Source organism: Falco cherrug, chromosome 1 (assembly GCF_023634085.1).
Source record: "Falco cherrug isolate bFalChe1 chromosome 1, bFalChe1.pri, whole genome shotgun sequence".
NCBI lineage: Eukaryota > Metazoa > Chordata > Aves > Falconiformes > Falconidae > Falco > Falco cherrug.
The window spans coordinates 6,301,536-6,315,763 of NC_073697.1; the positions used below are offsets into that span (position 1 = coordinate 6,301,536).

The 14,228-nt window shown below is 40.9% G+C and overlaps 1 long non-coding RNA gene across 2 annotated transcripts in view; it reads left to right on the forward strand.

Annotated features, from left to right (window-relative positions):
* The first annotated feature begins 3,116 nt into the window (after positions 1-3,116).
* LOC114015270 (uncharacterized) overlaps positions 3,117-14,228 on the forward strand; it is a 28,445-nt gene continuing 17,333 nt past the window's right edge. For both annotated transcript variants that reach the window (XR_008731705.1, XR_008731704.1), the window contains exons 1-2: positions 3,117-7,475; positions 11,670-12,121. This is a non-coding gene — a long non-coding RNA (uncharacterized LOC114015270). The remainder of the gene's footprint in view (positions 7,476-11,669; positions 12,122-14,228) is intronic.

A 14,228-nucleotide genomic window follows, 5' to 3' on the forward strand; every position in this document is an offset into this window, starting at 1 on the left:
TGGCCTCTTGTCTGGGCTGCAGGAGGCTGATTGTCTAAAATACAAGGAGAAAGAGAATAACACCATAAAAAGATGTGCATTTCACCTTGCTAAAAATGAACATACTTGCCACTGAGACAAACAAATCCTGTTTTTTGGTGGTTTTTCTTTTTTTTTGTTTGTTTTTATCAGGTTCACTTACAGGATACATGAACAGGCTTCATTTACATCAAGGTGCAAAGTTGAGAAGAAAAAATAAATTGATTCTGTATAAACTCCTCAGAAAAAAAGTAACTTTTCACTTTTGCTATATGATGAGAGAATCACTAAACCAGAGCAAAACACAGGAAAAGGATGTATTGAATCTGAGGACAGTTACTGTAATGCCTTAGCTTTTCCTTTATTCCTTTAGCTAAGATGTTTGTAGTACGTGATAGGTTTATTTTTTTTTTTTTCTGAACTGGCTGCAGTCAAAGCTATGACTCTCCATGCAGTGAACTAAAGCTAGAATCCTATGTGGTTCAGCCAGTTAAAAATACTAAAATTACTTTCTTCCCTCCTGCTCTTCCAAGCTTTCTTCTCTGCAGATGGCAGAGGACAATATGCTGGGTCTGCAATAACACTGACTCAAAATTCCTTGCTAATTGTAAGATAACTTCCTAAAGATTGCAAGCAAAAGGAAGTCAGAGAACAAAGCAATGTCAAGTATGCACATGTCACAACACAATGTGCTGATTCCAAGCCTTTGGAAACATGCTGAAAGACATGTCTGGGGAAAAAAAAAAAAAGAAACAGGGAAATGCTTCCACACGGTCTTTCAGCATGAAAACAACAGCTGAGTGTGCCTGTTTCCACCAGGAAAAAATACCCTGAAATAACAAAAGGTACTGGAAAGCTAGAAACGAAATCATCAGATGGCAAGTACCCTCTTTTGTCTCTTCCTAAAATTTACATAGACTGTACTTGCACTACATTGTAAATCAAGGGATCAATCTGGAGTAGTGTTTGACTGTGAGGTGCCAAGAAGACCGAGAAAAATGGAATGTATAAACAGGTCTCTTACAATGAAGGACTAGCAGGACAAAACAGAAGTAAAGCAAACACAGGGCCACACTTTCAGATAATGTATCTGCAGGAATGCAAACTCTGTGCATTCCAGATCGCTCCTGTAGGTACTGAAGGTACAAAAGACACCCTCTTGAGGAGAATGGCATACACAGTGTTTCTTTGTGAAATAGAGTCTGCATACATTCCCTTCATAACCACAGGTAAATCTCTGCATCACTGGTGTACTCTAAAGATGTAAATGTTTTCAATTAGGTCTGTCACTATTGGCTTGCTGAGTCCAATTTTCTGTCATCTGAAGAGCGAAGGGTTGAGTAAACTCCAGGGGAAAATTATGGGATCCCAGTGAAAGATGACATGTGCAACACAAATGAAACTGCATGCTTCTAACTTAAGATGTTACAAAATATCCCCTCCAAAACCAGAGGGATATCATACATAAATGCAAATGAAGCAACATTCAGTAATGAATAATGATGTGACTAGGCATTTTTCTTTCAAAGCCAACAGAAGGAAATAGAATTATCCCTAGTTTCTGCAGGCAGAAACAAATACCGAGATGAAAAGCAAGTTGCCCAACATTGCATATCAGCTTAGGAATAAATTCTCCATCTTCAGATTCTCGAGTGACTTTATAACTCTTGTTCCTTTTTGTAAACTACTGAGCCCCAAAGGGCACTTATGACAAGTGCATCTGAAAGGCTTGTTTTGCATTTGGTGCTTCTAGTTGTGCTCCCAGAGCTACACGCCATCAAATGACCTTGGAGTTTGTTAATGTTTCCTACAGTGGGCATAATATGCATGAGAATGAAACCCCAACCTTACTTTAAGCAAAAGTTATTTTAGGCACATTTTACCAGAATTTTCGCGAGAGATTTTAAAATCGAGCATAAATATTTCTGCCAAATATAGAGAAAGTGTTTCTGTTATTTATTATAAAGGCTGAACGTGAAATAAGCTGAGGAACTCTGCTTTCCCTGGCTGCAAACTGTAGTGTCTTTCCCAAACCTATTTGTTAGATATTCCTTGTCAGTGTACTTTTTGGGATTCAGATCTTTCTTGCTGATTCTAATTTGCATTCCAACTGTATGAAGCACCATTTAAATTTGGTGTTCAGCTGTCTTCTGTAGATTTTCATGCATTTAATGGATTCTTCCTTCCCTCTTGGGCTAAACCGAGAATATCTGACTCTGAGTCTCACTATAGCAAGTTTATGGAAAATGTGGCTGCTTTTGAACCAGTGCTATTTTTTTTTTATTTTTGTAAACAAGGTCCTGACCAAACTGAGCCTTCTATTTTCTAATTTCACTGTTTGCCATGCAAGTTAGGAGCTTACTATTCTGAACTGTCGTGAACTTTATGTCGACATTGTGTCTATATAGGCAATAAAATTTGCACCAGTTGCCAGTCCCAGGCAGGCAGGATGCACGTGCGGAGAACAGCGTGCTGGAGGGCTGGTGTCTGTGCTGGGGATGTAACGCTAATGCCCGCGTGTACAACATCACGAGGCAGAGCTTCACATCAGCAGTGAACTTGAGAGTGTGTCACAAGATGCCAAGTATAGACACTAAGGAAATCTACACTGAAAAGAAACCCTCTGCCGTAGTAAATCACTGTTGTAGATGTCCTTTGAGGCTGAGGTGATGCCTGGCTGTAACATAGCCAAATGAGGGAGTGAGATATTATGTTACTGCTATGCATGGCCACGTAAAATCTAGGAACAGGCAGGAGGAGGTGGGTAGGAAGGCATATTAAACTGTTAGGCAATGAAGGGAAAGAGATGGGGAATGCACCTTAAAAAGATCTTTTGGTTTGCACTTTTGTTGGACCTACTAGCGGTTTTGAAATAATGCAAAGGATGAGCCTGTTGTCCTGGGTACTATATTCTAGCAAATTGCTTTTCCAGGATCACAGGAATAGTGTCTTTTAACATAATTCCTCCTCTCTGACCCCTGCATAAATGGATTAAAAGCAAACTTTAACAAAAAAATAAAACAAAACAAAACACACACACCCACACACACTGCAAAAAAAAGGAAAAAAAAAGAAAAAAAAAAGAAAAAAAAAGAAAAAAAAAAAAAGAAAGGAAACACAAAGGTTAACCCCAAACACTTATGTGTTTATAATGTCCAAAAGCACTGGAGAGATTGTAGCAGGTGGTCCCACCACCTGTGCTTGTCTACTTCCATTCCAAATAATCTCCTTATCGAATGCAGGGAGGAGCAGACACCCGGGAGGGTCCCACAGGAAGAGCAGTGGCTGAAAAACAGAGTGACTGACCAGAGAGATAGGAACCTGCAGGGAATACATAACTCGGGGAAGGCAAAACAGAGTGAAAAACACTATGGACAGATCCTTGTCTCATTTACAGCTTGTATATCTACAGCAATGCTGCTGGCTTCAGGGGCAGCCCTTTTTATTTACGTCATGTTGGTAATGGATGGGTGGTAAGAGATCCTGCAATTCAAATCTATAAGCTGCCACATTCTAATGGCTTGCAGAGAAAAAGGCCAATCAAACAATGTTTTCTTAATAGCACCCATTTGCTTCATCCTTCCTCAATTGCTACAGGAAATGATTTAATTTAATAGAGTAAGTGGATGCATTGCATGATTTCCAAATGGCACGCTAACAACGTAATGATCCCTACCCTCTGCATTGCAGGGAGGGCTGTGGTTTGTTTGTCAGTGGGCTGCACCTACAATGGCTTTTTATGTCTGTCAGACTTTGAAAGAAAACAAAGCGCTGGCTAAAAAAGAAATAAACAATAAAGACCATTCCTGTCATGTATCTGAATATTCCCTTTTACTCATTCTTTTCTGAGCATGAAATTTCTTAGGTAAATATAGCTAGAAGGGGAAAGGTACCTCAAAGGAGCCTGCTGATGCCAGCATGTAGCCTTGCATTCAAGTGAGGTCTTTTGAAGTGAAAGCATTCTCAATGTTGAGGACTTCTGCGTCAAGCTGCCTGCTGGGCATGTTGCACGCCCTGGAGCCGATGGCTCTACCTTTTCACAAGCTGTTCTTCAGCAGAGCGAAGTTCTTGCTCGTCATCTGGCAGCCAGTATTTCTTTATCATCAGGTCTCCTCGCTGTGGTACAGCATTGCACTGACATGGCTAAATGGCTTCTCCGCTGGGACACGCTTTGCCACCTTCCACTTCGCACCCAGAAGCGATCCCTGAGTTCCTTGTAAATTTTTTATCTAGGTCCAAAAGCTTCCAGAGCTTCCTGTCTGCACCGTGCAGTGCAGAATACTTTGTGATAACCTCTTACGAGATGGAGTATACAAGCCTTGCTGCTTTTCTTCCATCTGTTCCTAAGTGACAGGACATTCTTATGTCCTGTAAGGATCAACTTGGTAACAGCCCTGATGCTAGATTTGCTGTTCTGGGAGGTCCAGCTGTTAGTCCTGGACTTCCCTTAATCCCTTCTCTATCTGAGCAACAAAGGAGGGTATGGACAAAAGTGAGACCTGTTGAAACCCATCAGAAAGGTTGACTGGCACCCTGGGTAAGGTGACAGACCCCAGGATCCACAGTTTCCATCATAATAATTATCCATAAAAATGAACGCTGTAGGAGAGAGAATCCCAAAACATCCAGCATAGCTTCTGCAAGCTGTAGTGGTTTCTCCTGTTGTAGCAGTTCTGTGTTCTTTTTTCAGTGAAGGTACCTTCACTTTGGATTTAACACTGTCGTCTCTAAGTGTTGTTCACCTAAATAGCTATTCAGCTGGTTCATTTTGAGCGACATTTTTGAGTGACATTTTTGAGTGAAATACTGAGTTAAAAGAATAGTACTGGAGTTTTCTTTCATGAATCAGAAATACTTTCATTTCTTGCATGATGTTGTCAAGACAGCAGTGTTCTAATTGCACCTATACTCTTTGCCACAGTGTTTTGGAGCATTCAGTGTTTTGGAGAATCACAATGTTTTGGAGAAATTTTTGTTCTGGAAATATTTCTAAACCTGTGAGCAGTCTTCCCCCACTCCAAGTATTTATATTTAAAATCTGTAAGTAAATATTTATTCCTGGCTAGAAGTTACTTGAAATTTAAGATCCAAAGCAAGAGGCTTTGGAGTTCACTAACTCTCAGAGTACACAAGCTTTGTGTTAACTTTTCAACCAAGATGCCAATTATGCAGAAGAAGGACTAAGGTTCTAGAAGCGTAAAAGTCAGGAAATAAAAAGCTATTGCTCTCTGCTACTGTGATGCCTCAGAAATATGTGGTATTTTCTATCATTCTGCAGGGTGATGATTTTATACCTTCATATACTTACACAGTGTGGCCAATTCTATAGTAACTTTTCATTCATCAATTTGGCACTTTTACAGTCTCAGCATTGCGCGGAACGTGCTTTTTTAATATTTGATCTCCTTGACTAAACCCATAAAACAAAGGCAAGAGAGATTAAGATAGAAAGAACTACACCGATGTAAATTCAGTTCAAAGTTTATGCTGGCTTCTGCTGTATACTTTTAGCAGAGAAACCAGAAGTTTGTCGCCAGGTGAAGTAGCAGAAATGCTTGTGCTGTCCCCTCTTGTGAAAGGGTTATGTCAGAACAGGACAGGCCCAGAAGAACTTGGCATGAGGAAATGGCAGCAGTATTGGTGACAGCTTCTTCAGACCTTCTCCTTTCTGCAACTGTGTAATCCTGTTGATCAGAAAGCTTTAGGTAGTAATACTTGAGGTTCCTGTCGAGTGAATCTTCCTTGGGAATTCTGAACAGGCTCTCAAAACTGAGTAGGAAGAAACAATTCATATTGTTATGACTCTAGTTTGAGGACTTTGATAATTGAAGTAATTAACAAAAGTAGCAAAATGTGTGTGGTAAGATTCCAATCAGGGCAGTAATAATTTTTGTTTCAGTGATGTAATTTTTGTATTGATCACAACACTGGCCAGAAAACAAGGGAAGAAGAACCAGTTTTGTATAATCTGCCACCTCCATGGTGATTATTCCCATTTCAGCAAGAGCATCCTTTTCCAGATTACTCCTAATATTCTTCTTCCTTCACCTCAGGTAAACAGAAAACTATTCTGTGGCAATAAAAGCTCACTAGAATGAATTTTCACCTATATATAAAAGCCATCCAAAGATGTCACCTGCCAGAAATTCTGTGCTAAAGCTGCAAAGGCTAGAACTTAAATGTTAGGAAATGTCTAATTCATCGCTGCCAACAGAACCTTAATTCAGCTCCTTTCTGTGTTAAGATATAGTCTTTAATTGCATAATCACATACTATTTTTTCCAAAGGACCTCTGTCTCACTCAGGGCACAGGACCTACAAGAGGGCTGAGTAGAGGTTATACAGACACACATAAATCTGCCACTTCCTAATTTAGCTGTCCTTGACTATGCAACCTAAATAATTTTGCTTTCAGGGAGGTGCATATTATTTTTTTTTCTTAAATAATGATAGAACATCATTCTGTAAATGGTTTCCTTTGGTGGGACTTTGGACATCAGCTTGCAAAGGCTTCTAAAGGAGATGTAGTTAAGAAATGGATAATCCAGTAAACACAGCTTCCATGCGTTTTAAACATGCATAGACTAACACTTCATTTGCTCTCAGTTTGGAGTGTCACATGGTGTTTCAAGTGCTAAAAGATTTACTATGGTTTATGGCTCAAATATTTCTAACTCAATTTGTCGTTTAGCACCAAACTCCCCTGTCCTGCAGCACACTCAAAGGCTAAAGGGCATCGAAGCATCCTCCAGATTAACTGCCCATGGATTTGAATAGCTCTCATGACCTCTCTGTTGCTCGTGGGATCTTTTATGAAGTTAATTCTTAAAATGTAAGGCCTCAGGTGTATCTGTGACGTAATGCTTGAGGTGTCAGCACAAAACCAGATTCCATCAGTCACAATAATTTTTATACATTAAACAGTTTCTGCTTGGAAAGAGAGGTCCTTCAGTGTGATTTTGCTCTTTTAATCAACGTTATTACCATTTTGCTCTTCTGCAAAGTGCTATTAATTGAGTGCATTTCCATTAAATTTCAAAGTACACCTTAGTCTTTATGGCTGGATGTTACTTTTAAAACACACAAGTTCTGGCAGGTATGACCTCAGGTGCAAACATAACTTTATTTGCTAAGAATAAGCTATTTAGCTATGTAGCTTTGATTATGGTTCTGTAATTAAAGTGCTCAGGTACTACTACAGTGAATGGGCTGAAGCTACAGGTATAATGAGCAGGAAACAGAAACACAGATTGGAAGAATGAAGTTTGAGGAGCAGGTTGTCATATCCAATTCTGCTAACCTTGTACATGGCAGAAGATCTGCCCCAGTTGTTTTGAGTCAGTGTGCAGACAGGTGAGTGAGGAGGATGCTGCCACAGTGGAAGACTTGGAAAGAAGCACAAGAAGGTTGAACATGGAGGACTTTGGAAAATACCCAACCTTGACTTGCATTGAATGGTAAGTACAACTTATCAGTTATCAGAAAGAGTCCTTCAGTCCAAGAAGCTTGTGTTTAATAGGTGGCCAAGTCAGCGGGTTAGTAATTTGTGAGAATTTGCTACAGAATTCCATATCAGTCTATTGGAACAATAATTATTGAGTTGCGAATGCATTTTAAGGTCTCTCAATGGCAGCTCTGCAACTGATCCTACAAACAGAGATCTATTACAATCCAGCTTTTCATGCCTTCAGCAAATACTGGTTTTGAGTGAGAATTCAGCTGTGGAACATTGAAAACCTTGAATACAGATATGTGCCTGGGCTGTATAATAGATGAGCAAGCTGAGCCAACACTGGAAGAATCCTTAATTTTCTCCTTCCAGTTTCTCCCCATCTGGGTTTTACTAGATTACCCAACAAATATGAACTAATATTGTAGTCTGCAGAGAGTTCTCCTCATGTTTGGAAGAACTAGGGATTTCATAACAGTTTTATGAGATGAGTTTAGAGTTGCTTTTTGGAAATGTGTTTTTAAACAGAGGATGTGTTTTATCTTTCTTTAGAACATCTTTTATTGATTTAACTGGCAGGGGTTCATATTTTTTTAATAATTTAAGCAGTGTGGATCCAGGGCCCAAATTGCGTTGACCTTAAATACAATCCTGATGAAGGGAATGTTGAAATAGCGAAGAGAAGTTCAGCTTTGTGTTGAAGACCAGGGTCAGTGAGAAATATTTCAGCTGTTATGCTATCCTGATTTAGAAGAAAATGAAAGGCTTCTGTGCATCGTATTGACGTGATGTGACTGAATGAATGCAGACGCACCATGATCTGAAGTCTGCTAAACTTGTGTTTGGAGGGGTGTGAATATATAAGAGACTGTTCCTGGGAGAAGCCAACCACTGCTTCTGGAAAGATCCCAGAAAATTACAGTGAAGTTACGCAACGAATCTTTATTGCTAGGATGTGGTACAAAAAATACAGAAATGAGCAGTTACCACCAGTATCAGGTCAGGAACAGGGCCCAGGAGCTGCCCTAAAGGCTCAGACAGGTATTACGTGCATACAATTAGTGGCCCGTTGTGGGAGGAGCATTTTATATTATGTTGAATATTTGGATTTTCTGTTAGACTGCTCCTTATGCAGTAGACATAACAGAGAAGCATGTGACAAAACCCAGGCCTGATGGGGAAGAATGACTGCAGTACCTGACAACACCCAAGACCCTATGCTCCTGCAGGACTAGCTCTAGTTTCAGGAAAATTGGGTTCCCAGGGAAAGCAGAATCTCAAATCTGTTTTTCTGTTAATTCAGTTGGGCAAATAGCGAGGAGGTAGCAGCTAACCAGTTGCCTGTTTTCATTCCTCTTCTGAGATGGGCATTCGTTTTCTCCATTCACCGCATGGGGAGCTTAGGCTTTCACCCCTACGTACCCTATGCCCAACAGAGCAGCACCTAAAAGATTAGGCATTATGTCCCTGCATCCGTAGCCTCCGGAGTCCCGACATGGATGTAGTCCTTAGTGTAGGAATTACTGGAAGTATAAACATACTGTTGTCTCTCAAACAGTTGCCTCTATAATGGGTGCCCAACTCCTGTAGTTACTACTGGGCAGAGCTGAAGTACTAACAGATCCAGCCCACAGGGTTTAAAGGCGAGATGCTGCAGGCAGATCTATACCATACAGCTGTGCTTCAGGCCAGCGAGCCATACCCAGCCGAGGTGGCATTTCCACAAGGTCCAGACTGTAACCCAAGCACAGACCCATGCAGGAGCATGGTTTTGTGCTTGGGGTAGTTAGCCTCGCTCAGCTAAAGCTTTTTGGTGGAAAAAATCTGCAGCACAACTCTTTTTTTCAGTTGGGTGGAGGGGCAAGGGAAAGGAGCATGTTCCCTATCTGTAGGCTGTTTTTGAAAAATGATTTGACTAATACTTAGACAGTATAAGCCATCCATTTCCATCAATTATCGAAAAGGGCTCAGCACAAATAGTATTTCAGTTTTCAAGGTGCTCTTTTGCTTGAAATAAAAACGGATGTGGAGAAATGCTAAGATTTTTGAGAGAGATCTAAAAACAATAGAGTCCTCCTGGAAAAAAAAAATAAAAATCAATGGAATTTGTTCAGTTCCTTTAGAAACCCAGCCTCCGCCTTCAGAGCTTTCTCAACAGTCTGTATTTTCCCCAATCACTAACAAAACAAGGGTAAAGGCTTTCCCGAGGGAAATCTGCTTAAGCCTGTTGCAATGTCTGTGAGGAGTATGGGTGCTGGTGGAGAGTGATACAGGGAGGAACTGTGCTGTCAACAACAGGAAACTGGTGAAAAACGAGCGGCGCTCCTGGGGAGGTGAATGCGGAGCAGATGGCTCTAATTGTGAGTCACACTGTGACAACTGACAAGAGAAATTCTGCACTCTTGACACTTTAAAGATACCAAAAATACCAGAGAGCACATTCCATGGCTTCTTGAAGACTTCCATATCAAGGTAGCTGAGGGGGGGAGAGCTCCAACTCCTCCTGTTTCCATCACTAAACAGCCCATAAAATTTGCTGTTGATAAGCTTCCAAGCAGCCAAGTATTCTAATACTTAGATAAGTCACTAATGTTAATAAAACCACTGAAGAAATAAGAAGGAAGAGGTGCAAAGGGGATTCATGTGCAGGGCAGCACCAGTTGCTTTAGATACTGATCCTTTCAATTAAGGGTGGTTCTGGATAAGAAAGGGGAAAGTAACATCCTTGTTTATAAGCACTGATAGATTTTGAAATCTCTCTCTCTGTCTTTTTTTTTTTTTTTTTTTTTTTTTTTTTCATCCGGAACGACTGCAAGCATTTTCTTGATGTCTTTCAATTATTGCCCGGATACAGGGTTGCAGATTTATATTGTGCTGCTTTAGTGGAGTTACAAAAAGTCAGGACCAGAAACCATTCATAGTTGCTTGCCAGTTTTTTATTTTGGGATGAATGCCTGGCTTGGGTGGGTCTGCAGATGTCAACAGAGCTACCCCAGCAATAAGTTTTATTTGCTGTATTTGCTTGCGTGACACAACTGCTCTAGTACCAGTAGCTTAGTACCATACTCAGGTAGTCTGTCCCTTATAGCCTGGTTATTTCACATGCACCCCAATAACATAAGTCAGCTCCTTTACTTGGAACTCTGTGAATATTAATATCTGGCTGTGGTATTATTTTTATTCTTCTGGTACCATGCAAAAAATTTGCATGGATATTCAGGGAGGTGGGGGGAAGGGAATTTCGTAGCATTGGAAATATTTTTGGGAGTGTCTCATTCTGACTGGATTCAGATATCTGATATTTTGGCATTCTCTACTGCTTTTCAAATTATTGCTATTTGTGAAAGTTACTAACAATGGAAAAGCGCATCTAGTCACTTGGGAAGGCAGCTACACTGCACAACTGTTCCTCCTACAGCTGTTAAGCTGCTGCTCAAAGGTGCAATTTGGAAGTTGTTACTTGAATAACTGCTTATGCACTGGCACAGTGGGTTTGCTCAGGCAGGTCACACAGTTCAGCACTTTTAGGTTCAGTGTAGTATTTCTGAGTTGGAGCTATCCTTATCACTTTCTTTTATGATTATTTTACTTTATGTTATATCAGTTAGCCGGACTCTGCAATTCTTTTCTGTGGGGTAAGTCTGCTATACAGAGATACCTAAGATGAACGGAGTAAGTTACATAGGCTACCAGCAGTAGTATAGCCTTAGTGTAGTGTTCTGGTAAGATTGCCTAGTTTGGTCCATTAAGTGGCTCTGTAAATTGCAGTACCTGTGGTAGGCATGTCATTTCGCGTTGCATCATCTGAAAATCCCACAAGCAGCTTTCCTCTAGCACCTCTGTATTAACACTCCTGAGGTTACACCAACGGGTACTCCTTTTGTCCAGCTCTTCTGTGTCACCAGTGCAGCTTGAGATGCGAATAATTTAAATCCTTGGGCATTTTAGAACAAGCATTTCCTTTTGTAACTGCTGTCCCAGACTGACAGTTGGCTTACTTGCTAGCAGATATTTTAGCTGTTATTGCCACTTCTGAGATGTTGTTACCGCCGTGAAAAGCCTGGGATTCACCACTAACTGTGGTAAACCTACCAAAATACTTGTGTTGTCACGCTTTACAATTTGTAAGTTGTATAACACCCATGTACAGTAGGCCACATTTTCCAAAATCATGAGCTTTTGTTGTGTCTAACTCACACAGAGCTCGGCAGTTGATACACATGTCCTGAGAGCAGCCTGAGCCACGCAAAGCCCTGCCATTGTTCTGTGGTACCACCACTGTGAGAGAAGCCTACTGTAATGCAAAGCCCCCTACTTTCACGTTTGGTGTGAATTTCAAAGTTTGTCTCTTGTGGTGTTATTTTTTCCTGCTGATAATAGTGGAGGGGAAGAGGAGCAAGCACCATGTGATCTTCTGTTCTTGAATCCTTGGCAGAGATTTTGAGACCTCAAGTCTTCTCTCCTTCTAAAAGCATTCTCTTGGAGAAGTTGCACGATGCGGTGGAATTTCTTTCTTCTTTATATCTGTGTTGGCTAAAGCAAGACAGAGGAGCTTGAAAAGACTCGCCCTCCTCAAGGAACGCTATCTGGTTCGTAAGCATTCCTAGAGGTTAAGGCTGGTGACTATCAAGAAAGCAAATACTTCACGCAAGGGTAAGTCCTTTAATTGTGTTTGTGTTGAATAGCTGCCAGATCCCCATGTCAGGATGTCTGCAGTCACGGCTCTGATCTCACCATTCCTTCCTCGGCTGTTGCACAATTGTGTTGCATGTTTGTGGTAGGGGAGAAAGCTGGAGAGCTGGGCTATGAAACCATCTCAGGGAAGGAAGCCATGTTTTATTTTAGTTGCTTGGTTTGGATAAAAGCCTGCAGGAGATTGAATAACATAAAAAACCCATAACACGGCCCATTCGTGGAAACCAAACCTGGTCTTCTATACAGATATGTGAAATATGAGGTTTGATAGCCAGGGTGGAAAAGGAAATGTCAATGAAAATGTGTTTGCTGGTGTAGTAGAAATCCTGATGTACATATGTGATAAGTCATTACTTGTTCTACCTGGACTCTCACGTGTTGTTGCAGGGTCTGTTGGGCTTAGGCTTGTAGATGCGGTGAGGGAGCTTTTGGAAAACTAGTTCTGCCTCTGCTCCATTGATGGATCACTTCAAGGATATTTTGTGGCAGACAAGTGAGACAAAGCAGTGACAAATAACAGGCTGTGAAAGAGGAAAGAAACCCAAAGATACTGCAGGCCATGAGCTTAGCAGTGGAGAGAGAAGGAAAGAGATCATAACTCCTTCCAGCCACAGCAGAAGAGATCTGGGGACTCTCAGCAGATGTAAGGGTTGAAAGCCAATATGGTTACACAGACGTTCAGTTCCTGAAAGAAGACAGCAGTTGCCTTAGCCACAGAAATGTTGGTTAAAAGTAATATCCTGATTAGTCTCAGTACCATAAGTCTTTCTTAAATGATAAAGTTGTGCATTATTCCTGTTTGGTTAGAACAAAGCAAATTTCACAGAAGTCTAATTTTACTACTGAAAACTAGCAAGAGGTTAGGTTAATCTGTGACCATCATGTCATCTCATGTAATAAAATTAGGTGAGCTGGTAGCGGTGCTCCAGGAGGATACCAGTTCCACTTCCTGAACCAGGAAGTGAAGAATTATCCAGAGCAATAAAGAGCTTGTACAAATAATACTGGGGAAATCAGAAGTTAATCCAAATACCAGCTCCCTCAATCTAATCAGTATGAATAGCTCCCTGCCAACTGCTCCATTACCTGAAACAGGGGTCAACTGATAAGAATCAGTCAGTCCTCTCATTAAAAAAACCACACAACTAACAAATCCCCTTCATCTCAGAATCTCAAATTCCATCATTCTCGATAAGCACTAACCAGTTCCTCATCTCTCATTTGCAGTTCATATCCTGAGCTACATACATTTGCTGTTAGAGATAAGGATATGAAAAAGTGATTATTAATATGCATGTTGCAACCTGTTAGCCTTTCTCAGGCTGCTGTGTCTGACGTTGTAAATAGAGGTGGTCAGTGATTCTGCACAGGAACTTGGGATCTGGCCACATGCCATTCGCTTAAAAAGTTAGCCCAGATGATTATGTTCAGGGAAAACAGTACGAGTAATCTGAATGGAGAAAGAGGTGATTGAATAAAGAGGGAGCAAGCAAGAAAGAGTAAGAGCGAGAAGGACCTGCTGTAGGTCTGGGTGCTCCTTCTGGAGGCAGCAGAGACAATTGGTCAGCTGAAGGTGGAAGAAGGGAAAGGGAGCAGTAACCCCAGGCTTTTGAAAGATGTTGCCCGACTGGCATCAAACCACACGAGTCACACTTTGATGCTTATACTGTGCTCACCATAGGATATTTGTTAAAGTTATAGCCCAGACTGTATTTCTCCGCCTTTCCCGTTTAGCATGGGAGAGGTTTAGCTGTCCTAAAAGGAGGTAACACCAATCAATAGTGGCATTAAGAGATCCGTCAGTAAAAGATGATTCCTGAATCAGTATTCTGGTGTTTGAGTCAAACGTCTGTCTTCAGCAATTTATGCAGTATTCTTCTAATGTTTTGGGGAGGTGCAGGAACAGACTTTTTTTGCTTTTCTTGGTAACTGAGGGGAAGAAGGGTTGAGTCAGCTGCCCTGTAATGCAGAATTCTCCTTTACAACAGGTTAGAGGCTTCCCAGAGAAAATAGTTCTTTTCTGTTCTACAGACTTTTTTTCTTCATGTGTTTTAGATTTACAGAT